General features: G+C 48.4%; 1 protein-coding gene and 1 long non-coding RNA gene across 2 annotated transcripts in view; one reads left to right on the forward strand and one right to left on the reverse strand.

The window, feature by feature from the left end:
• SLC45A1 (solute carrier family 45 member 1) overlaps positions 1 to 23159 on the reverse strand; it is a 319990-nt gene that overhangs the window by 265954 nt on the left and 30877 nt on the right. The window lies entirely within an intron of this gene.
• Positions 453 to 22623, forward strand: LOC142819410 (uncharacterized). Its single transcript, XR_012897288.2, has 2 exons — positions 453 to 714; positions 22357 to 22623. It is a non-coding gene; the product is annotated as an uncharacterized LOC142819410 (long non-coding RNA).

The raw sequence follows: 23159 nt of genomic DNA on the forward strand, positions 1-23159 counted from the left end.
CAGCAAACTCCATCCCAAGTCCTGTTGTGCCCGTCTACTTTGTGGAGAAAGGATACAGAGTGGGAGAGGGGGCACCTTGGCATGAGCACCACTCACTGTCCCCTGCCCTGCACAGAAAGCCAGAGACTCCTGAGGGGCAGCTCCAAGGCAAAGGGCAGGAGATGCACAGCACTCTGGGGCACAGCTGAAGTGACAGCGCTTTACAGCCTCTTGGCCAAACCAATCAGGATCACCTGTCAGAGGCTCCAAGATCTACTGGTTGGTGACCACTGATGTAATGGGTGCAGGCGAGGTAAGGGGTGTAGGGTGGGCCATCCAGAGGGGCAGAGGCACATGGGAGGTGTGACGGGGCAGAGGCGCCCCGCACTAAGGGCCCCCGGTTGACCGCCTGTTTTGCGGCTCTCGGGGGAAAGCCGGGGAGCCCCGAGCGGAGCAAACCGCGAACGGCCGCACGTGCGGCACCCGCGCAAGCTGCAAGCCGCTGCATCAGCTGTACGGCGGCGGCGGCGCACCAGCTGGAAACTCCAGGGACCCCCCCGGGACGTCACCAGGCTGGTGACGTCAACGGCAAGGCACGGCGCCGAACCGGAAATGCGCCCACGCCACGCCGGCGGGATGCGGGGATTTAAACGCCCGCCGGGAGCGAGACCAGGGGGGAGTGCCGAGAGCGCCCTCCCCCTAGAGCAGCCGACGGATGGGCCCCAAGCCGAGGAGGTAAGCCCCGACTCGGCGGGCCAGACCTGCGTGGGGAGAGGAAGCAGCCCAGGGCAGACGAAGGGAGCCTGCGGACTGGCGTGTTTCGGCTATGGCCTCGCCAGTCGGATCGGACGAGAATCACGTCCGAGTCCTTAGGGCCCTGGGCTGGGGTCCGTGAGAGGGGGCGGGCCCGGACCCCCCTCTCCCCATCGCGGGGAGCGAAGCCTCCGGCGTTTCGAAGGAGACCCGGGGGATTGACAGTACGATTAACTTGGATGCCGGGAGGCGATCTCGAGGGTGTTGGGATCACGGGACAAGGGTAACAAAAGGGGGGATAATGGACAGACCCCCGAGGGTGAAGGGGGACACATTTACAGGAGGGCACCCCATTTAACAATTAAAATGATGGCAAGGGCACAGGCAATGGTGCACTTCCTAAGTGCTGCTACAAGTCACCTATGGGTGCTGCCACTGTCAGATTTGCAATCAAGGAACCTGGTACACTGTGGGAAGTTCACTCTTGCAGTGTGATTGCACATATCCTGGTAAAGCAGAGAGGGCTGTTTCCACTGCAAACATTCCCTCTCAATCTTTCAACTAAGATGCTGGATCTGGAGCTCTCCTCATGCCTTTCCCAACCCACCTTTTGTCCTGTGAGCTTTTGCAAGAGTCGGGACAGCTGACACAAGCAGTGCTTTGGCTGGGTAAGGGATTTCCAAAGCAGGAGAATCTCTCTGGAAGAGTTGGGAGAGTGGGAGGGAAAGTAGCCTAAGGAAGTGCCAGCACCTGAATAATAACAGTCTAGAATAGATTGTAGATTAGTGTGCCCTTCTGCATGTGAGGAGTTTAGCTGATTGGAATAGTCACTAGCAAACTAGTTTGTTCGCCTACCTGTAAGGCAGGGAATTCCCCCAGGTGCTCTAGTGCTTAGATAGCATGGTGACTGGTGCTATGACAGATGAATTATGATGAGCCTCATCAGGAAAGGTGGGAATTTACAAGTATCACATAGGGAGTTGTGCTTATCCTGCGGAATGGTACCAGATAGAGAGACCATGTTCTGGTCAGTAGTAGTCAGAGCAGGGCAGCTTCTCTCTGGGGTTGGCTGGCAGACCAACAGGGCAATGAGAGCCTGTCTGTAGGAAAATGCTCTGTATCTGTCCACAGCACAAGTGCAGTAACCTCGGGGAACATGATTACACCAGGGTTCCCTAACCCAGTTAAAACATGGGTCCAATCTCAAGTACACTTAGGACCTCAACTGTGTGCCAGGTCAGGCTACTAGAAGGCTCTGAGCTCACTCTCTGTCAGACACACAATAGTTTTCCCAAAGAGCCTCTATGGGAGGCAAAGCAACCAGATCTAATGCACATGAACAAAAAAGCAGCCTCCCCGGAATCCAGCCTGACCTGAAATACAGGATCTGCCAGCAGAGGCCTGCTTGCAGCTGCACTTGTAACTGCCACCCCACATGCAGCACCTTCATTAACCACTTCACTTCCTCTCGTGTTGCCAGAAGAAACTGCATGGGTTTAAAATCGTAGCAATGAAGGAGAATTCATATTTTCTTCCATAGCTGAGCACAGCTCACACAATGCTTTCCAGCCAAGGAACTGAATACACTCTGAGTCAGACACTTGGGGGGCAACAGACATGCAAGCCTCTGTGCAAAGTTTTGGGGCAGCTCTCCATTTCCAGAAGGGGTGAGGCCTCAGAGCAGAAGGGTCAGTCTGGACAGGGCAGTCAGCACCACTCACACCTTCAGAGCCAGCCCTCAGCATCCCCTGGAGCAAGGGGCTACGTCTACACTGGCCCCTTTTCCGGAAGGGGCATGTAAATTTCATGATTCATAGTAGGAAAATGCGCGGGGGATTTAAATATCCTTCAAAGTAGGAATAAGATCCTCCGGAAAAGGGCACTTTTTCCGGAGGATCGGGGCCAGTGTAGACGCTCTTTTCCGGCTTTTTTAAAAGCCGGAAAAAAGCGGCGGACATTTTTATTTAAATGCCGCGGGGGATATTTAAATCCCCCGCGCATTTCCCTACTACGACTCATGAAATTTACATGCCCCTTCCGGAAAAGGGGCCAGTGTAGACGTAGCCAGGGTGAGTAAAAGGGCCTCCGCGGGCTGGATCCAGCCTGCCAAGCAGGGTCTGGGAGCAGGGGAGTATGAGAAGCCTCCTCCCGCTCTACCAAGAACACATGGCGCTTTGAAGCACCGCGTGCTGCTTACAGGGGGAAGGGGGAAGTGGAGGAGGCTTTACATGTTCCCCACCCCCAGGCTCTACTTGGCCTAGGGGCAGGGGAGCGAGGGAAGTCTCCTCCCACGCCAGGGGCACCGGCACCTTGGGGGAATGTAGGGTGGGGGCAAAGGCACTCCCTCAGCCCCAGACCAATCATTGTCTGAGGGTGGGGACTCCAAAAATATCTTGGCCATGCCCCTTCCACTCGATGACCCGCCCCTTCCTGTGCAGCCCAGGGCCACTTCAAAAATTTCTGACTAGGCTGCACACCACATTTCAATCTTTGAAATGCACAAGAGTGCCCAGCTGCTTCCAGAGTGGATGGGACTTGAACCCAGCACTCTGCCCTCCGCAGGTGACTACCCTATCCACTAAGCAACCCCACCTCCCTGCTCTCAAAGGGTCCCTTATCCTGTGTTGGCTGTCCTGCTACTCGCAGGGTGGGCAGGATTGAACCTGTCATGCTGCTCTCCCCAGGCTCCTGTGCATTTCAAACATTGAAACACTGCATGGAGCCCACAGGGTGTCCCGCTAACCACAGGCTCCATGCAGGTGCTTCTGCTTTGACGTGTACAAGAGCCCCCACAGGGCTCAGAGTCCCAAACTCCTACTGGGGACTCTCTTGTACATTTTGAAGATGAAAACACTGTGTGGAGCCCAGGGTCAACAGCCTGGTCTCCACACCGCATTCCAACTTTGAAATGTACAAGAGTCCCCCCTGGGGCTCTTGTACATTTGAAAGAGGAAGCGTCGCAAGGAGCCTGTGGCCAGCAGGGAGTCCCCCACTGGCCCCAAGCTTCTTGCAATGCTTCCTCTTTGAAACGTACAAGAGCCCCAGTGGGGACTCTTATACATTTCAAAGTTGACTGCTGCTGCGCCCCTGCCCCCCCCCCCCCAGAGCTGGGAGTAAACCAGCTTTTAAGCCGGCTCCCTCCAGCACTCACTCTCATTCCCCCACCCCCACTGCCTCTTTGTGAAAGAGCCGGGGGGGAGGGGGGGGAGAGCAACTAGTTGATCAGTCACTTACATCCCTAATCCAAACATCTAGTGCAAAGCTCAGTTGCTATGGGACTGAAAATATAGAGCATCGTTTGTTTCCCCCCCCCCTCCCCACACACAAACATACACTCCTCTAGAAATCTGTGACATGGCCCATCATCCTGTGTAACTGGAAGTCCTGTAGTTATCTTGTGAGACTGTCAGCCAAGGTGTTAAACTTCCTAATAGGTAGGTTTGTTGAGGAAGAAAAAAAAATGCAGGGAAAATTTTGTTGCGGCCCCTTTAATTTAAAGTGCTGGTCCACTCCCCTCATGTGTATGTCAGGCACCACGCCGGAAAAAAAAAATGGTAGCCAGCCCAGATCGAAGTGCTGCGACTTCCCAGGAAGATGGGTTGTGCACTGCTGGTTTAGACTTTACCTCACTCACTTTTCAGCTCAATACAATAGGTTTGGGTTGCAGATTTAAATCCCCACAAATATTCACTCAATTCATGACTGAGTCCCCAGTGAAGTGACGCAAAAGCAGAGTGGAGTGCAGCATGTTTCCACTTTTGTGAGCAATGATACAGTAAAATGCAATGGTCCAGACATAACTAGTCTCACGGACAGTTGATGAATTATAGTGGTAGCCAAATGTTACCCTTGGGAACTGAAATGACTATTCAGCTGACCACCGAAGAGATGGGAAGATTTTATCATGAAAAGGCATGACCATAGATGGAGAAGGCAGGCAAGGGTAAGAGAAGAATGGAAGAGATATTGGCTACGTCTACACTGGCCCCTTCTTCGGAAGGGGCATGCTAATTTTTAACTTGGGAATAGGGAAATCCGCGGGGGATTTAAATATCCCCCGCGGGATTTAAATAAACATGGCCGCCGCTTTTTTTCCGGCTTGGGGAAAAGCCGGAAAAAAGCATCTAGACTGGCGCGATCCTCCGGAATAAAGCCCTTTTCCGGAGGATCTCTTATTCCTACTTTGAAGAAATCCTTGTCTATGTCCTGATCATCTCTACCTTGATAGCTATAGATTTGAACTCCTCCTCCTCTGCCCGCCTCTCCTGCTTCTCTGGCTGCCTTTCCACTTCCCTATTTTTCTATCTTTTACAGCAGTGAATCCGAACATCCCAATCCCATTTTTAAGGCTACACAAAGCCTCACCATTTCAGCATCTTCTCTGCTCTCATCTTCCTCCTCCCTTCTCATGTCCAGCCCTCTTTCCTTTTACTGCACCATTCATCTGCCTGCCACTCTTGGGTTTGCACCTTCTACCATGATGCCTTCCCCACCAGGAGCCATCTCCAGCTTTCTATCCAATAACTTTAAGAGCCTTCTCTTCTCCTTCCCAGACTCTTCCCTGCCCTTCTCTTCCCACCAGTAAACTCTTTCTGAGCTAAGCAGCTGTTCTGTGCTTTGCAGGCGTCCCAATTTACAAGCTCCTCACAGCAGGGAACTACTCTCCAATCCCACAGGTTGCAATAACCCTACCAAGGAGGGTGTGCAGTGTATGGGTAGTCTGACTGTTCTGTGCTACACCATATACCACACATCAGCAGGAAAGCTAATGAGAAACATGAGGCAATATCAGTGGAGTTTAATTGTTCTAATGTAACCTTTCTGCCAAGTAATGCCAGCAGCAGCCAGGGCCGGGTTCAATATCTCAGAGTCCCTTTTCATCCATCTCACAGAGAACCGGCTCGAGCCTCCACCCAGTAGCCTGGGAAATTCACACACCCTTGGGCGCCTCTAAGAGGCAATGCTTCCCCACTTGCAAGCACAGAGTCCGAGTGTAGAAAATAAACTTGTAATGAAAGAGGGAGAGAAGTTACATGGCATTAGCATGGAAAAACACCACAAACATAGTTCCTAACCCCCCATGAGTAACCATCTCACCTCAAATGGATTGAGCAATGTCCTTTGCCCCTCAGGCTCACTAGTCCAACAATGTAAGGGTTCCATTCATTTACCCAAACTTTCTCTGTACTCCACTTCAATCGCCCCACTTATAGCTCTGTCCAGTCAGTGCGGACCCTGACACATCACCCTGATGACTCCACTCATTGAGCCTGAGGCCATGCCTGTGGTCTGCTTGCGCCGCCTGCCACCGCTCCTACTGGCCACCTGCTGGTCGTTCCAGCCAGCCACTCCGCTGGCCGCCTGCCACCGCTCCTACTGGCCACCCGCCAGCCGCTCCCCTGGCCACCTGACACCAATCTTACTGGCCGCCCACTGGTCATTCCCATCAGCCACTCCACTGGTCGCCTGCCACCGCTCCTACTGGTTGTTCCTGCCAGCCATTCATCTATCCGCCACTCCTACTGGCCACCTGCCAGTTGCTCCTGCCAGCAATCTTCCTGGCTGCAATGGGTCTGGCTCCAGGCCAAACCAGTGACGTCAGCTCTTAGTGATTTCAACTCTTTAGCCACCACCTGGGCTGGCAAAAGATTCCAGCTTCCACTGGACTAGCAAAAAGACTCCTGATGAAGTCTCCTTCAGGTCTATCCTTAAAACAAGGGGGAAAGAGGCAGGTTGAACCAATCTTACAGCTCACAACTGGCAGGCATAAAGAAGGCTGGCTCAAGCCCTTTCCCCCCGCAACTCGGTTCACTCAGTTCCGGAAGGGGGAGGCTTGTTCATCTGAGACCTCTTACAATGATGGTGTTGCTCCTGCAAGCTCTGCTGTCATATTTTACAGTTCCCACATTTAGGGGTAGCATGACTTGTGACTCCCACAACAGGCCAAATTAGATACAATACATCACATTCCATACTAACAACCGATCCTCCATCAGCGCTGGCTGATTTGGATTTACATAACCACACCTCGGATTCCTTCCTCATCCGGGCATGAGCTATATTTACATATCAACAGTTAACAGTTTATTATCTCGCAGAGCTAAACAATTTGACTGAGCATACCCACCCCCAAGGCAGTACTCTCCTTTTAGCTGGCTGATAGCAAGCAGTAGTTCAGCCCCTGCTTTCACTAAAAATATTTTCAGCCTTTCCAGACTACCTTTCAGGAGTCTGAAGTCCAAGCTGAGCCCTGCCTCTCCAGGCTGAAGCAAATAACTTAGCTTCACGAGGTCCCAGGAAATTGCCTGGCTTGCCACCCTCTATTGCCAGCCATGCACTGGCAACTCCCTTAAACCTGTCCCATGATCCCACGGGGATCACAACACCCACGTGGAGAAACAGCCCCCAGGAGACCTCTGCAGACCCCTAGGGGTACAGGTACCTATGGTTGAGAACCATTGTTGTAAGGTAACAGCAACAATTAATTAATTAATCTCCAAGTGATGTTATCCAGTCCAGTAACTTTGAAAGTGTGCACATGCTTTAGCAGAAAGGCTTCATTCATGATTTCTGAACTACAGCTGGTAGAACAGCTGAATGTCCTGCACAGCTGCTTCTAACCCCTATTTTAATCTCAGATTGAATCAAAATGTCCAAATATCAAATTTTGGGGAAAATGGAAAGTATAAAAATATTCAGAAATGTGGAATCACTTTATCTGATCCAAATGCAATGTTTTGGCATTCCCAAGCAGAAATATTTAGTTTGGCCAGAGAACCCTGCCAATAAAGGGGAATGGGTGCATAAGTCACCCAAAGTACAATTCCTAGGAGATACCAGAGCACCTCAAGGGGAGCAAGATTAATAGCAAGACAAACCAAAACTGAGTCTCCCATGATGTAACATTATGGTTACACGTCTCCAGTGATATACCATGAAGGTTCAACTAGAAGGGAAACTAAGTGCATCAGATGAGATACAGTCCATTCAATGAGCCCAAGCCACAGGGGAGAAGAAGTACTTGAGGCATCCAAACTACAATTTTCATGAGGCATTTGTGAATTCAGATTCATGTAGATTCAAACCAAAATGAAATATTTCATTGCCATTTTTCCTGTGGAAAATTGAAAAAAATATGACATAAAAATTGTCCTAAAGAATATTTAAATTTTATAGGAAGAAGGTTTTCCAATGAAAATCATTTAGGTGGGAAGTTCCCAACCAGCTTCATATGACCCAAACAGCCAACGGTGAGATTAGGTGACTCAGGACCCAGCTGTCCTGGCTGGGCTTTACAGAACTGATTACTTATTTATTCTTGGATCTGGACTTCCAACACTCTGGTCATCTGAAGAAGTGGGTTGTGCCCATGAAAGCTCATGATACCATCTTCATGTTTTGTTAGTCTTTAAAGTGCTACTAGACTATTTGTTGTTTTTTAAGTTTTTCCTGTTACAGACTAACTCGGCTACCACTCTGATACTTTCCTTTTGACACAGAGATAACTCTCTGATAGACATTGTTCCTGACTTGCTTGCCAGATAGGGCTGTTGATCTGATCATTAAGGAAGAGGAATCTTGCTACCAGAAGCAGAATTTATCTGAATGTCCTGCACTCTGCCACAAGCTGCTGTGGCTCTTTAGGCAGCAGAGACTGGCTGAATTATTAAAGCTATCTGAAAGTTTCACACAGCATCAATACACTGAAGAGTATGTCCTGCAGTTCTGAGACAAGATACAAAACTCTGCTAACTGGTAGGTCCCAGCTATCAGTCATAAGAACATAAGAATGGCCATACTGGATCTCAACAAAGGTCCATCTAGCCCATTATCCTGTCTGCCAACAGTGGCCAATATCAAATGTCCCAGAGGGAGGGAACACAACAAGTAAGCATTACATCAGTGGTCTCCAACCTTTTTAAGCACAAGATCACTTTTCGAATTTTAAATGCAATGTAAGATTTACCTCAAACCCAAATACCTTGCCCCACCTCCTTCATGTCCCTTCTCTGAGGCCCTGTCCCTGCTCACTCCATCCTCCTTCCCTTCCCCATCTTCCCTTCCTTTCACCAGGCAGAGGCAGTGGGTTGCGGCACAAGCTCTGGTCTTGGGCTAAGGGATTTGGAGTGTGAGGGGGCTCTGAACTGAGTCTGGGGCAGGGAGCTGAGGTGCAGAAGGGGGTTTAGGGTGTAGTCTTTGGGAGGGAGTTTAGGTTCATGACTAGGGCAGGGGTTCAGAGCTGGCTCCAGCTGGACACTGCTTACCTCAGGTGGCTCCTGGGTGGTGGTGCAGTGGGGCTAAGGCAGGCTTACTTCTGTCCTGCCCTTGCATCACTCCCAAAGGCAGCCAACAAACTCCCTCCATCCCAAGCTCTGTTGTGCTCCCTAGCTCTTTTCTGTGGAGACAGGATATAGGATGGGAGAAGGGGCACCCTGACAACAGCACTCATCCTCTCCCTTCCCTGCTCTGTACCGCAAGCGGGTGGGGTGGAGGGAGCTTCAAGGCAAAGGGCAGGAGGTGCACAGCAGTAGGGAGAAGGGCAGCTGAGGTGCTAAGTTTGAGAATAGCCTCTTGGCCAAACTAGTGAAGATCACCTGTCAGAGGCTCCAAGATCTACCAGTAGATCCCGATCTACTGGTTGGTGACCACTGTATTACATGATCCCTCTCCTGTCATCCATCTCCAGACAAACAAAGGCTAAGGACACCATTCCTACACATTCTGGCTAACAGCCATTGATGGACCTAACCTCCACAAATTTATCTAGAACAAAATACAGGACTATGTAGCACTTTAAAGACTAACAAGATGGTTTATTAGATGATGAGCTTTCATGGGCCAGACCCACTTCCTCAGATCAAATAGTGGAAGAAAATAGTCACAACCATATATACCAAAGGATACAGTTAAAAAAATGAACACATATGAAAAGAACAAATCAAATTTCAGAACAGAAGGAGGATGCGGGGGGGGGGGGGGGGGAAGAGAAGGTAAATGTCTGTAAGCTAATGATATTAGAGGTCATAATTGGGGAAGCTATCTTTGTAATGGATAAGATAACTAGAGTCTTTGTTAAGACCCCGGCGTAAAGTGTCGAATTTTAGCATGAATAACAGTTCAGAGGATTCCCTTTCAAGTGCAGTTTTAAAAGGCTTTTGAAGCAGGATGCAGGTAATTAAGTCGTTGAGACAATGTCCTTTCTGGTTGAAATGGCAAGAAACTGTTTTTTCTTTGTGATCCTGTCTAATATCTGTTTTGTGGGCATTGATCCTTTGGCAAAGTGTCTGAGACGTTTGTCCAATGTACATAGCAGACGGACACTTTTGGCACATGATAGCATAAATCATATTTCTGGATGCGCAGGAATATGTGTTCTTGATCTTATAACTCATCTGGTTAGGTCCAATAATGGTATCAGCAGAGTGAATATGTGGACAAAGCTGGCAACGGGGTTTGTTGCAAGGGAAGGTACCAAGGTTGGTATTAATGTTTCTGAAACCTTTTCCAATGCCAATATATCTTTTTTGAAATGAGGTGACCACATCTGTACGGTATTCAAGATGTGGGCATACCAAGATTTTATATAAAGACAATGATATATTCTCTGTCTTATTCTCTATCCCTTTTTAAATGACTCCTAACATTTTATTTGCTTTTTTGAATGCCACTGAACACTGAGTGGATGTTTTCAGAGAACTATCCACAGTGACTTCAAGATCTCTCTCTTGAGTAATTGTAGCCTAATTAGTCCCCATCCTATTGTATATACAGTTATGATTATTTTTTCCAATGTGCATTACTTTTCATTTACCAAACATTAAATTTCATTTGCCATTTTGTTGCTCTTTCACTTAGTTTAGTGGGATCTTTTTGAAACTCTTCACAGTCTGCTTTGGTCTTAATTATCTTGAGCTGTTTAGTATCATCTGCAAATTTTGCCACCTCATTGTTTACCCCTTTCTCCAGATCATTTATGAATAAATTGAATAGGACTGGTCCCAGGAAAGACCCTTAGGGGACACCTCTAGTTACTTCTCTTCATTCTGAAAACTTCACATTTATTCCTACACTTTGATTCCTATCTTTTAATCGGTTAACAATCCATGAAAGGACCTTCCCTCTTATCTTATGACAACTTACTTAAGAGCTTTTGGTGAGGGACCTTGTCAAAGGCCTTCTGGAAATCTAAGTATACTATATCCACTGGAATCCTCTTTTCCACAGGTTTGCTGACCCCCTCAAAGAACTCTACTAGATTACTAAGGCATGATTTCCCTTTACAGAATCCATGCTGACTTTTCCCCAACAAATTACATTTATCTATGTGTCTGGCAATTTTATTCTTTATTGTAGTTTCAACTAATTTGCCTGGTACTGACGTTAGACTTACTGGTCTGTAATTGCCAGGATCATCTCTAAAGCCCTTTTTAAATATTAGCATCATGTTAGCTATCTTCTAGTCATTAGGTACAGAAGCTGATTTAAAGGGTAGGTTACAAACCACAGTTAATAGTTCTACAATTTCACATTTGAGTTTTTTCAGAACTCTTGGATGAATGCCATCTGTTCCCAGTGACTTGTTATTGTTAAGTTTATTAATTTGTTCCAAAACCTCCTCTAATAACACCTCAATCTAGGACTATTCCTCAGATTGGTGACCTAAAATGAATGGCTCAGGTTTGGGAATCTTCCTAACATCCTCAGCAGTGAAGACTGAAGCAAAGAATTTGTTTAGTTTCTCTGCAGTTACTTTATTGTTCTTGAGTGCTCCTTTAGCATCTGGATCATCAAGGGGCCCCCCACCTGGTTGTTTAGCAAGTTTCCTTCTCCTGATGTACTTTAAAACATTTTGCTATTACTTTTTGAGGTTTTGGCTAGCTGTTTTTCAAACTCCTTTTTTGCTTTTCTAATTATATTTTTACACTTAATTTGACAGAGCTTATGCTCCTATCTTCCTCACTAGGATGTGACTTCCACTTTTTAAAAGATGTCTTTTTATCTCTCAAGATGTATGACAGATCAGTGGCACCCAACTTCCCCAGACTACTGTGCCCCTTTTCAGGAGTCTGATTTGTCTTGCATACTTCACTTCAAAACTACTTGCTCACAAAATCAGATATAAAAATATGTGTTCCCCAGTACACTTTTGTACTGGAAATTAAGTACTGAAAATGTGCTTACTTTCTAATTTTTACCACATAATTATAAATCAATTAAAATATAAATAGTGTCCTTACATATCAGTGTATTATATATAGAGCAGCATAAACAAAGTCACTGTATGAAATTTGAGTTTGTAACAACTTCACTAGTGCATCTTTGTAGCCTGTTGTAAAACTAAGCAAATATCCAGATGAGTTAATGTATCCCCTGGAAGCCCTCTGAGTTCCTGTAGGGGTATATGTATCACTGGTTGAGAGCTACTGTAATGGGCGGCCTATTTTCGCCACCTCAACACACCAATATACAACACACTGACCTTGCTGCTGCTCCGTACCCTCCACCCCCACCAATCCCACAAGAGGAAGGTTTCTATGTGGACCCCATCAAGAGTCGTAATGAGAGTCCAGACTTCTACATTGACTGCTTCTGCAAACGTGCTCGAGCAGACTAGTCAGCAAACATCATATAATTTCAGTCATGCAAAACTCAATGCTATACACAGCCTCAGAAAAAATTCTAACATCGTAATAAAAAATGCTGACAAAGATGCTGCAGTCATCATGAACAGAACAGATTATGAACAGGAGGCAACCAGACAACTCACCAACAGCAGATTCTACAAGCCTCTTTTCTGTGATCCCATGAAAGAATACAAAAAAAATAATCCCCCCAACCCTGAAACAACTGCTCATGAAGCTCCCTGATGCTGCTCAGGACCAAATTTACATTAACATCCCCCTAATCCCCGACCAGGAATTTTCTATCTGCTACCCAAGACACACAATCCTGGACAACCCATCATCTCAAGCATTGGCACACTTACAACAGGATTATCTGGTTATATTGACTCTCTCCTCAGACCCTACCAGCACTCCTACCTATCTTCGAGACACCACCAACTTCCTGAGGAAACTACAAAACATCAGTAATCTTCCTGAAAACACCATTCTGGCTACGATGGACGTAGAAGCGCTTTATACCAACATTCCACATGACGACAGATTACAGGCGATCAGGAACACCATCCCCAATGACAGAACTGCACTTCTGGTTACAGAGCTCTGCGACTATGTCCTCACTCACAACTACTTCCGATTTGGAGACAATTTGTATCTTCAAGTCAACAGGACAGCCATGGGCACCTGCATGGCACCACAATATAGCAATGTCTTTATGGCTAACCTTGAACAACGTTTCCTCAGCTCTTGCCCCCTAGTATTCTTACTCTACTTATACTACATTAATGACATCTTCATCACATGGACCCACGGTAAAGAGACCCTTGAAGAATTTCACAGGGATTTCAATAACTTCCACCCCACCATCAACCTCAGCCTAGATCAGTCCACACAAGAGATCCACTTCCTTAACACTACAGTACAATTAATTATGGACAAATTTCCACCACCCTAAACCGGAAACCTACCAACCGCTACACTTAGCTTCATGCAGATTGACAGAGCCAAAAGAGTACCCAGATATGAACTACTTCGAGACAGGCCCAAAAGAGAAAACAACAAAACTCCATTTGTCATCACCTAGAGTCCACAACTTAAACCCCTCCAACACATTATCAACGATCTACACCTTATTCTGGAAATTGACCCCTCACTCTCAGAGGCCTTGGGAGAAAGGCCAATCCTCGCATACAGACAACCCCCTAGCCTCAAACAAATTCTTTCCAATAACCACACAACACACCTCAATCATAATCATCCAGGAACCCATCCCTGCAATCAGCCTGGATGCCAACTCTGCCCACACATCTACACTAGTTGATCAATGCCCACAAAACAGATATTAGACAGGATCACAAAGAAAAAACAGTTTCTTGCCATTTCAACCAGAAATGACTTAATTACCTGCATCCTGCTTCAAAAGCCTTTTAAGACTGCACTTCAAAGAGAATCCTTTGAACTTGTTATTCATGCTAAAATTCAACACTTTACGCCGGGGTCTTAACAAAGACTCTAGTTATCTTGCCCATTACAAAGATAGCTTCCCCAATTATCACCTCTAATATCATTAGCTCACAGACATTTACCTTCTCTCCCCCTCGCCCCCCCGCATTCCCCTTCTGTTCTGAAATTTGATTTGTCCCTTTCATATGTGTTCTTTTTTTTTAATTGTATCCCTTGGTATATATGATTGTGACTATTTTCTTCCACTATTTGATCTGAGGAAGTGGGTCTGGCCCACGAAAGCTCATCATCTAATAAACCATCTTGTTAGTCTTTAAAGTGCTACATAGACCTGTATTTTGTTTCAGCTACACCAGACTAACACAGTTACATTTCTATCACTATTCCAGAATAGTTTATTTGGAAATAGCCATGCAGTGTGGATGTACCCATAATGTGGACACACTATCTCGATTTAGAGCCCCAAGAAGCACTGGAGAGAAATTTCTTAGAATGGCACTGGTGAGGAGCTATTTTGAAATAGCAGCAGTGGAGCATCCACACTGCAGCTATTTCGAAATAGCTATTTCGGAAGAGGAGTTATTCCTCATGGAATGAGGTTTCAGAAGTTGGAATAAACTGCCCGTTATTTTGGAATAACACTAATTATTCCAAAATATAAGTGCAATGTAGACGCACCATGGGTGTTACAATCAGTGGTTTAAACACAAAAAGGAAGCTTACAAGAAGTGGAAACTTGTACAGATGACTAGGGAGGGGGTATAAATATATTGCTAGAGCATGTAGGGGTATAATCAGGAAGGCCAAAGCACAATTGGAATTGCAGCTAGCAAGTGATATGAAGGGTAACAAGAAAGGTTTCTACAGTCACATTAGCAATAAGAGGGTGGGCAGGGAAGGTGTGGGACCCTTATGGAATAAGGGAGGTAATTTAGTGACAAATATGTGGGAAAAGCTGAAGTATTAAATGCTTTTTTTGCCTGTCGTCACAGACAAGGTCAGCTCCCAGACTACTGCACTAGGCAACAAACTATGGAAAGGAGGTGGGCAGCCCTCGGTAGAAAAAGTACAAATTAAGAACTATTTAAAAAAACTGGACACACACAAATCCATAGAACTGGATCTAACATATCTAAGGTTGTTGAGAGAGTTGGCAGATGTTATTGCAGAGCCACTTGCCATTATCTTCGAAAACTTGTGGCTATCAGTGTAGGTTCCAGATGATGGGAAAAAGGCAAATGTAATGTCCATCTTTTAAAAAAGGGATAAAGGAGAATCCAGGCATTCCCCCCAGGCATCCCCGATTCAACCGCTGCTGGTCAGTTTCAGCAGCGGCTGAATCGGGGACACCTGGGGCAGAGCAGCTGGGGTGCTGCTGGGTTGGTCCGGTAGCACCACCCTTCGGCGCTGCGGGACCAACCCGGCAGCACCCCAGCTGCTCTTGGGGATGCCTGAGACAGAGCAGCTAGGGTGCTGCCGGGTTGGTTCCGCAGCGCCGCCCCTCGGAATGCGGCTCTGCCCCGGGCTTCCTGGAGTCAGCCACTGATCAGTTTCAGCAGCGGCTGACTTGGGGACGCCTGGGGCAGAGCAGCTGGGGTGCTGTCGGGTTGGTCCCGCAGCCCTGAGGAGCAGCACTACGGGACCAACCCGGCAGCACCCCAGCTGCTCTGCCTCCGGCTTCCCCGATTTAGCTGCTGGTCAGTTTCAGCAGCGGCTGAATCGGGGAAGCCGGGCGCATAGCAGCTCCAATTGTCCGGCAGCCAGAGCACTTCTGGGTTCCTGATGGTGCCGGACCATAAGGAGTGCTGGAGCATTGGATGCTGGACCAATGGAGTTTTACTGTAGTTCAGCGATTTCCCATTTGAGTTCTTTTAGAACCCTTGGATGAATGCCATCCGGTCCCAGTGATTTGTTAACATTAAGTTTTTCTATTTGTTCCAAAACCTCCTCTAATGACACTTCAATCCAGGACAGCTCCTCAGATTTATCACCCACAAAGGACGGTGCAGATTTGGGAATCTCCCTAAAATCCTCAGCCGTGAAGACTGAAGCAAAGAAATCATTTAGTTTTTCCGCAATGGCTTTATCGTCCTTCACTGCTCCTTTTATATCTTGATCGTCTAGGGGACCCACTGGTTTTTTAGCGGGCTTCCTGCTTCTAATTACTTAATAAACATTTTGCTATTATTTTTTGAGTTTTTGGCTAGCAGTTCCTCAAAATCTTTTTTTGCTTTTCTTATTACATTTTTACACTTGATTTGACAGTGTTTATGTTCCTTTCTATTTATCTCAGTAGGACTGGACTTCCACTTCTTGAAAGCTGCCTTTTTGTTTTTCACTGCTTCTTTTACACGGTGGTTAAGCCATGATGACTCTTTTTTAGGTCTCTGACTATGTTTTTTAATTTGGGGTATACATTGAAGTTGGGCCTCTATTATGGTGTCTTTAAAAAGTTTCCATGCAGCTTGCAGGGATTTGGCTCTAGTCACTGTGCCTTTTAATTTCTGTTTAACTAACCTCCCCATTTTTTGTGTAATTCTTCTTTTTGAAATTAAATGCCAGAGTACTGGACTGCTGAGGTGTTCTTTCCACCACAGGAATGTTAAATGTTATTATATTATGGTCACTATTCCCAAGCGGTCCTGTAATGGTTATCTCCTGGACATGATCCTGCGCACCACTCAGGACTAAATCGAGAATTGCCTCTCCCCTTGTGGGTTCCTGTGCCAGCTGTTCCAAGAAAAAGAAGTTACTCACTTCCGTGCAGTAATGATGGTTCTTCGAGGTGTCCCCCCGTGGGTGCTCCACGTTTGGTGTCGGGCTGGTCCCGGCACCATGAATCGGAGCTTGCCAGAGCTGTGTTCGGCCGGAGTGCGCATGCTCGAGCTGGTTTCGCGCCTTTCATGTGCCGCGCGCGGTCCGGCGCCCGCCAGTGTCCTCTCACCGCCCCTCTGCAAGACAGAAAGAGAGGAGATTCCGTAGCGGGGAGGAGGGCGGGTCGTGGAGCACCCACGGGGACACACCTCGAAGAACCATCGTTACTGCACGGAAGTGAGTAACTTTTTCTTCTTCGGGTAGTCCCCGTGGGTGCTCCACATCTGGTGACTCCGGAGCAGTAATCTGAGTTAGACGTGGGCTGCGGAATCACGATTTTGGTGGCTAGGGAGTACTGCTAGAACCACCGCTGAATCGGAAGCTAGGCGCTGCGTGATTGCATAGTGCCTTGAAAATGTGGTATTGGAAGACCAAGTGGCTGCCCTGCAGATGTCGCGTAAGGGGACTCCCCTAACTAACGCAGCTGACGTCGCCACTGCTCGCGTCGAGTGGGCCCTTGGCTGCGATGGGAGCGGCTTGTCGCGAATGGTGTAACAGGTGGTAATGCAGGAGACGACGAGCTTCGAAATACGCTGGGCTGAGAGGGGTTGGCCCTTAAAGCGGCCTGACGTTGAAATAATAAGGCGATCTGTTTTCCGGATGCTGCGGGTTCTATCTATATAGAATGCCAATGCCCGACGGACGTCCAGGGTGCCTCAGCGTCCTGCTGAGAGATGTGAGGCTTTGGATAGAAGCATGTCAAAACGATCGGCTCATTAATATGAAATTCTGTGCAGACCTTAGGTAGGAAAGCCGGATGAGATCTCAATGTTACAGATTCCTTACTAAATACTGTATAAGGGGGTGATGCCATTAGTGCTGCCAGCTCGCTGACCCTACGCGCTGATGTTATGGCCAAGAGGAAGAGTACTTTAATTGCCAGTATAGGCCAGGGTACCATCGCCACGGGTTCAAAGGGAGGACGTGTCAGGGTGTCCAACACGAGGTCTAGGCTCCATGCGGGTGGCAGGGGCCTGTGAGGTGGATTAAGGTTAGTGAGGCCTTTGAGAAATCTTGTGACCATGGGGTGAGAAAAGACCGACCTGCCCTCTACCGGGCCGTGAAAGGCCGCAATTGCTGCTACATGGACTCTGAGTGATGATATGGAGAGCCCGGCAACTTGTAACTGAAGGATATAGTCCAAGAGGACATGCAGTGGTGAGAGAAAAGGGTTTAGGCCCCTTGGAACACACCAACGTGTGAACCTAGACCATTTGGACAGGTAGGTTTTCCTGGTAGAGTCTTTCCTGCTATGCAGCAATACCCGTTTCACCTGGTCCAAGCAAAGACTCTCGGACGCGCTGAACCATCTATCATCCATGCAGTTAGATGCAGAGTATTCAACTTTGGATGCAGAAGGGCGCCGTTCTGCTGCGTCAGGAGATCCGGTCGATGCAGGAAGCGGTATGGTGGTCGTGTGGACAGCTGCAGGAGAGTTGAGTACCATGGCTGTCTGGGCCAGGCCGGAGCTATGAGTAAGACTCTCGCCTTGTCCATGAGGATCTTCTCGAGCACTCTGGGAATGAGCACAACAGGGGGGAATGCATATAACAGTGATGTTCCCCAGTGTCGGAGAAAGGCGCCTCCCAGGGAACCGGTGCCTGTTCCTGCTCTGGAACAGTATGCTGCGCATTTCCTGTTGGCCCGAGTGGCGAAGAGATCTATCATCGGACAGCCCCAGCGACGGAATAGAGGTAGGAGGACGTCCGTACTGATTACCCACTCGTCATCGTGATGAAAGTATCTGCTCAATGCATCCGCGATGGTGTTGTTCGCACCGGGTAAGTATGATGCGACTATAATGATGTCGTTTCGAATGCACCATGTCCATAAGTGGACTGCCTCCGCGCAGAGGGACCGGGACCGGGCGCCTCCTTGTCTGTTCACGTAATACATCGTGACGATGTTGTCGGTGAGAATTCTGGTTGTCGTGCCTCTTATATGTGTCCTGAACTGTCTGCAGGCATGGAACACCGCCCGCAACTCGAGAAGGTTGATATGTAACATCCGTTCCGATGCGGACCAGCGGCCCTGAGCTGTTTCCGTGCCAATGTGGGCACCCCATCCCACGAGAGAAGCATCTGTTGTTATCTCTTTTGACGGTTGTGTCACATGGAAGGGGACTCCTGACAACATATTGTTGGGGTTGGTCCACCAACGGAGAGACTTCTTTACATGTACGGGTAGAGCCACGAGTTTTCGGGTGTTGTGTCTGACGGGCTTGTACACCGTGCTCAACCAATGTTGCAGGCACCACAAATGCAACCTTGCATGCCGCACGATGATCGTAGTGGCTGCCATATGGCCTAGGAGCTGCAAATATATCCGTACTGGGAGTGTTGGAGCTTGTAAGACTGTGCCTATTAAGTCCTTTATGACTTGGAAGCGCTCGACCGGAAGATGAGCTTGCTCTGAGAGAGAGTCGAGTCGGGCTCCTATGAAGGTTAGAGTTTGTGTCGGTTGCAGACGCGATTTTTGCATGTTTACAATGAGGCCGAGGGAGTCGAATAGATCCCGCGTCGCGGCTACCATGTAATGTGTCTCCGACTGCATGTGACCATTGATGAGGCAGTCGTCAAGATACGGGAAAATTGAGACCCCTGTTTTGCATAGATGGGCGGTCACCACCGTTACTGTCTTTGAGAACACTCTCGGGGCCGATACCAGGCCGAAAGGGAGCACCCTGTATTGGAAGTGCTCGTCTCCCACTACAAACTGAAGAAAACGTCTGTGCGCTATGTGCATCGTGATATGAAAGTATGCGTCCTGTAAATCTAGGACTGCGAACCAGTCTCCCTTGTTTAGCGCCGGTATGATCTTGGCCAGCGTGGTCATCTTGAAGCGCTGCTTTTGAATGTAGCGATTGAGGCCTCTCAGGTCGAGGATAGGCCTCCATCCCCTGGACTTCTTGGGGACTAGGAAATACCTGGAGTAGAAGCCTTTCCCCTGAAACTCCGCGGGTATTCATTCTATGGCCCCGATCTGTAGAAGGTGGTAGACCTCGTGTTGAAGAGCGACCCCGTGAGATGGGTCCCTGAAAAGGGACGGGGTGGGTGGGGTAATGGGGGGAACTGAGGTAAAGGGGATCGTGAGTCCTGATGATATCACTTCCAGGACCCATCGGTCCGAGGTAATGCTGGCCCATTGATGACAATATGGCCTCAGCCGATGATGGAAGAGGTTGTCTGCAAGCTTCTGTGTGATGACGACGAGAGACTTGTTCGAGTCCTTGACATGGGAGTCAAACCTGCTGCTTAGAAGCAGGCCGAGCAGATGTTCGATTCTGTTGCTGGCGCTTGCACTGTGGACGCTGTCTAAATCTGGACTGGTCAGGTCCGCGTTGTTGCTGTTTGAAGGATGAATAGTCGTACCTCCTTTGGAAGGGGTAGTATCGTTTACGCTTGACTGGAGGGGTGTACATGCCCAAGGTTCGGAGGGTAGTACGAGAGTCCTTTCCTGAATGTAGAATCTCATCGGTCGTGGAGGCAAACAGCTTCTGTCGATCAAACGGCAGATCTTCGACCTTGGACTGCAATTCTCGAGGGGCTCCCGCTGACAGGAGCCAGGAGGCTCTCCACATGGCGATGCCCATCGCCATGGCTCGTGCAGCTGTATCCGCTATGTCTGCGGCGATTTGAAGTGATGTTCTACACGCGGTATACCCCTCCTGGACAACAGCCTTTAAAAGAGGTCTCTTGCTGTCGGGAAGGTGTTGCATCAGATCTGGAAGCTTTGAATAGTTATCAAAGTTGTGGTTTGATAGGAGGGCTGCGTAGTTGGCGATTCGGAGAAGTAAGGTTGCGGAAGAATATATCTTACGGCCGAATAAGTCCAATTTTTTAGAGTCCTTATCCGGGAGGGAGGTCTTAAAATGGGGCGTCTTAGCTTTGTGGCGGATAGCGTCCACTATTAAAGAATTAGGCTTAGGCTATGGGTGATTGAAAAGAAAGTCTAGGCCTTTGGAGGGGACGAAATATTTTTTATCTGCCCTTTTATTCATAGGTGGTATAGATGTTGGCATCTGCCAAATCTCCTCAGCTACCTCCATGATAGCCTCGTCTATAGGGAGGGCGATCTTCCGTTGATGTTTAGGATGTAAGTTCTTAAACAGCTTATGCTGTTTCACCTTGGCCTCCGTGAGTTGTACCTCCTGAGATTGTGCCACTCATTTAAAGAGGTTTTGGAACTCTTTAAGATCATCTGGGGGTGATGTCTCGGCCAAGGTTACCCCTTCTCCCAGCGAGAGCGTGGAAGAGCGAACACTAGGAGACATATCCGGTTCCGTTTCGGAGAGCTGGCCCTCTTCCATGTCTGATTGTGGATGGGGGGGTGGGGAGCGTGGTGGTAACGTAGGTCGGCGTGGAGATTGATTCCGAGGTTCAGAATGCATCGAGCGCGGGCTGGTTGATCGACAGGAGCATGGTGATCTGCGGCGAGATCGCGAGCGGCTGTGATGGGGTGACCCATAGTAATAGGATCTATGGTAATGCATGGAATGTCGATCAGAGGCTGCAGGTGATGAACATCTAGCGGATCCCACGGTGCCATGCCTGACATAGTAAGTGCTGTGTGGCACGTGAGTTGGGGAATGGAATCGCCTTGACGGGGATTGAGATCTGGAATATCTATAATGTGAGCAGCTACGTTCCCTATAGTGATGGTGGCGAGAGGCTAAGCTTCGCCTATGATGCTCCTTGCACCCCGCTGCATGGTGTGCAGATGTGGAGGGGTGAGGCGATGGCTCCGGAGGGAACACCGGGGAGGGGGGGAGAGAAATTTCATGGATGTTCATCCTTGGTGCTGCACTAGGAGAAGCTGCTTCTAGCTGCTCAGAGATTGCAGGCTGCAAGCTTGGAGGGTCAGGTGGCTGTGCTGACGAGGTCATTTGTTCAGTGCTGGGTACCGTGAGTGCTGGGGGTGCTGAAGACAGCTCCCTGTGAGGGGAGGTGTGCACTGCATTCAAAGAGCCAGGCACCGTCGGTGCGGGGCAGGCTGTCTCTTTAAGGGGCCCCCTGCCGTCTGCGGTGCCGGGGGCAGTCCGAGCCGGGAAGTGCTGGCTGGCTTCTTTGAAGTGGCTGCACGGACTGTCTTTGAAGTTAAAGTGCCCGGCTTATCACCTGCGCTCACCCGCTGCCGCGGGGCAATCTGCAGGGAACGAGCAGGAGAGGCTTTCTTCCTCTTAGGGGAAGACATAGCCGGGAGGGAGCCCTCCGCTTTCCTGCGGTCAGGTCCGATGCCGAGGAGCCTGGAGCGCTGGGAGGCAGGAGAGCCTTATCAAAGAGGATCTCCTTCAGCCGTCTTTCCCGCTCCTTGCGGGCTCTCGTCGTGAGCTTGGCGCAGTGACTACATTTTTGGGGGATATGTGCCTCCCCAAGGCAGCGGACGCAAGCCGAATGTCCGTCAGAGACAGGCATTGAGTCCCTGCACATAGTGCACTTTTCGAAGCCGGGGGAGCCCGGCATACCGGCTGTCTGAAGGGGGTTTACTCTCGTTTCACCGACTGCCCCTTTCTCTCTCCTTTAGGAATTGTAACCATGCCTGTTTTATTATTTGAGTCTTGTTCTCCTCTCCCCCTTTACGTATATATATAACTATGTTTGAATAAAGGGTCTGAGAACTACTGAACTTAGCTCAAGCGGAGCTAGCCTCTCTTTCTGTCTTGCAGAGGGGCAGTGAGAGGAAACTGGCGGGCACCGGACCGCGCACGGCACATGAAAGGCGCAAAACCGGCTCGAGCATGCGCGGTCCGGCCAAACACAGCTCTGGTAAGCTCCGATTCGTGGCGCCGGGACCAGCCCCACACCAGACGTGGAGCACCCACGAAGAAGAAGCAGTCATTTAAGCCATTGAGAAATTTTATCTCTACTTCTCTTCCTGAGGTGACATGTATCCAGTCAATATGGGAATAATTAAAATCTCCCATTATTAAAGAGTTCTTTATTTTGGTAGCCTCTCTATTCTCCCTCAGCATTTCAATGTCAGTATTGCTGTCCTGGTCAGGTGGTCGATAATATATCCCTACTGCTAAATTCTTATTATTGGAACATGGAATTATTATCCATAGCGATTCTATTGAACATGTTGATTCATTTAATATTTTTATTTCATTTGATTCTACATTATCTTTCACATACAGTGACACTCCACCACCCACACGGCCTGCTCTATCCTTCCGATATATTTTATATCCCGGTATGATTGTGTCCCACAGTTTTTCCTCATTCCACCAGGTTTCAGTGATGCCTATTATGTCAATCTCCTCCTTTAATAAAAGGTACTCTAGTTCACTCACACATCTTATTAGTCAGATATGATCAATGACTCGATGTCTAGTTGGCAGTCAGTATCAAGCAGATTGCCCCAAGAGTCAGTTCTGGGGCGAGTTTTGTTCAAAATCTTTTTTAATGACCTGGATGAGAGGATGGATAGCACCCTCAGCAAGTTTGCAAATGACACTAAGCTAAGGGG

Source organism: Pelodiscus sinensis, chromosome 24, assembly GCF_052426305.1.
Source record: "Pelodiscus sinensis isolate ZL-2025 chromosome 24, ASM5242630v1, whole genome shotgun sequence".
Taxonomy (NCBI): Eukaryota; Metazoa; Chordata; order Testudines; family Trionychidae; genus Pelodiscus; species Pelodiscus sinensis.